This window comes from Octodon degus, unplaced genomic scaffold, assembly GCF_000260255.1.
Source record: "Octodon degus isolate 3935 unplaced genomic scaffold, OctDeg1.0 scaffold00073, whole genome shotgun sequence".
Classification (NCBI taxonomy): domain Eukaryota; kingdom Metazoa; phylum Chordata; class Mammalia; order Rodentia; family Octodontidae; genus Octodon; species Octodon degus.
In genome coordinates, this window is record NW_004524649.1 from 3,529,429 (window position 1) to 3,532,226 (window position 2,798).

Consider the following 2,798-nt stretch of genomic DNA (forward strand, 5'->3'; position numbering starts at 1 on the left):
AAAAAAAAAAAAAAAAAAGAATATGTAAGTGGTGGTCCTTCAGGAGGCCATCAGCCCAGGCTGGTGTCTCCATCCTTCATAGGGCCCTCAACACAGAGGGATCCACTGTGGGTGGCTTTGACTACAACACTGCCAGCTTCTGCCCTGCCATGACACAGCATAGTGGTCCCTCAATCCTGAACTCCCCGGCTTCACAGCCAAGAACCAAATCACTCATTACTTATAATCACTCATTGCCTACTCTGTGGTGTTCCAGAAACAGAAACTGGACTAGGACTACCCAGTACAAGGGAAAGGTTGGAGAACCTGCCTAAGGGGAGGGGCCAGCAGGGGAGCCGAGCCCCAGGCTCCTGGGATTCTGGGCTGCTGTGCCTGCATCAAAATCCAGCTGAGCCACAGACACCCACCAGTGCCCAAGGAGCCTGGAGGATTGCTCCACATCAAGGTCCTCGTGGCAAAAATGGTTCATGCTCCCGTCACCTCTCACGGTCCAGGAAGGAGACAAACAAGAAATCTGTAGTCAGGGCAGATGGGCTGGGCCACTTCCTGTCAGGAAGAATTCATACTCCGTGCACTCTCTGCACCTCTTTTCTTCCCTGCCAAGTGACCCTATCTTGCACTCAAGTCCCCCTGTGTCCAGGGAGGCGTGTCAGGTCCTGCTCAGCCTTCCTCATCCCTGTGCCCTGCCCACCCACCTCCTGCTGCTTCACTCCCAGAGCCAGCCCTGAGTCTACTCTGGAGGTCCTCAGAAGATGTCAGGCCTGTGGGGCTGTGTCCCATTTAACTACAATCAGCCCCCACCCAAGCCACGGTGTGAGTCACTGACAGCTGATGCCTCAGCTGTGCCACCTCCCATGCCTTCACTGTGGATCCCAGCTGGGACACTGCCCTAAGAGTGCCCCACCCAGGTGCCCAAGGTAAGCCCTGCGTGTGGGTCATAGGCAAAGGCAAAGCGATTAGCAAGGGCTAAGCACGGGCAGTGAGGGAGCGAGTCACTTGAGGAACACCAGAGGGGTTCACTCGAGGTGAGTGGGAAGCAGGAGGCTGAGCAGGATGAGAAGGCGGCAGCTCAGCCAGGGACACAGGGAAACCGGAGATGCTAGGGGCTGGATGGCCTCTGCAGAGCCGCCCTCTGGCCTATCCTCTCCAGGGAGCTGAGGACTCTGCCCTGGACAGCATGTCCGTGGTCTCTGCCCCTGCAGGTTAGCTCTGCCCACCTCATTGACCCAGGGCCAACCATGCATGGTCCAAAAGTATCCAGTGGGAAATTCCCAGTGGGTTGTGATGATTGCTCTACTTTGCTATTAGTTATTTTACCAATAAAATTTTTTCTGGGTCTGTGTGCACAGGAAACAGTACGGACCATGTTCCTACTCCAGCACCCACGGGGCTGGACCATCCCACCCCAAGCAGGAGCGGCTACACCTCGAGCGCCTCTAAGTGCTCTTCACCAGCCCAGTCCCCGCTGTGGTTGCTTTGTCCTTCATCAGCCCAAGCTGACAGCCAGGCGGAAGAGCAGCCCAGGTCCCCATGATCACCCACTCTTCTGCGTGACCTCCTGCTACGGGCCCTTAGGGACCCCTAAGGTGGGCCCAACCTCAAGGCAACACCCAGCCACACACAGCCCTGCCACATGGTCACCACACAGACTCACCTCGGAACCAGTACTGGTACTGGTCCACTGTGAGGACTTGACCCAACAGCTCCAGTCCCCACCTCTCTGGCCCCAAACACGTGGTTTGCACCCTGCCAGGCAGGTGTCCGATGCAGCCTGCACCCTGGGCTCCTGGGCCCCACAGCCCAGCCTGGCCACAGCTGACCACATCTACAGCCTCTTTGTGAGGTCAGCCACCCTCTGGCACTGCCTCTGCCCCAGGAGGTGTGGGCTGGGAGCCCAGAGGCCAACGGGTGTGGAGTGGCTCTGAGGGGCTTTGCTACTGTACAGAAATTTCCATTGGGCCCCCCTTTGTGGCCCAGGACTCAGGGACAGGGTGAGGCACCAACACCAGGCTCAGAGACTCCAGGATAAGGAAGCTCCAGGGGCGGGGAGGGCACAGGAGCAGGGTGCCAGCCGCTGGCAAGAACTGTGCCAGGAGCAGGGCAGAAGGCATCAGCTGGCCATTGCCACACTGCCTGGCTCCTCTGCCACTGTACCCCAGAGCCAGGTGACCCTGTGTGGCCCACCAGCCACACCTCTACATCTCCAAACCTCCCAAGCTGTACCTTGCTGTCCTGCCGTACTCAATCCCAAGTCAGTCCCACAGGAGCAGACTCCCAGCCACCCTGCAACAAAGGCAGCCCTGGCAGAGGATGCTGCCCCCCAGCACAGGGGCGCAGGTGCTCATGGTCCTCCTCCAAGCCGAATGCAGGTCAGCACAATAGGAGCTCAGATGTTTGCAAGCTATTTGTAGGTTTAAACTCAAGAACTCTTCGGCAGAAGGTACAAAACACAGGAGCTAATGGAATAGAATAATCCAGCCACAAATTTGGTAAACACACACACACACACACACAAACACACACATACCCCACATCCCCAAAGAAGCTCATTTTTCTCTTGGGCACACATTCATGGATGAAGGCCACAAAACTGCTCCGGGTCCCTCTTGGACCTGGCATCTGTATCCACCAAAAGGAAAAAGAGACACCATATCCTGAAAGCTGTATCCCCAGACTGGACAGGATCCCCCCATGGTGGCTGCTCCTGCTCCAGGGAGGCAGTCCCAGGACAGGAAAAGTGTTGGTCGTGTCAGCAGACCTCACATCTGGAGGGAGTGGGGTTGTCCCTGATGAGCAAT

General features: G+C 57.1%; 1 protein-coding gene across 1 annotated transcript in view; it reads right to left on the bottom strand.

The window, feature by feature from the left end:
* The window catches only part of LOC101563943 (cystatin-13), a 7,614-nt gene extending 5,838 nt beyond the window's left edge, over positions 1 to 1,776 (bottom strand). The window contains exon 1 of the mRNA XM_004635666.2: positions 1,655 to 1,776. The gene's annotated coding sequence lies outside the window, so the exon portion shown is untranslated. The remainder of the gene's footprint in view (positions 1 to 1,654) is intronic.
* Between the last annotated feature and the right edge of the window lie 1,022 nt (positions 1,777 to 2,798).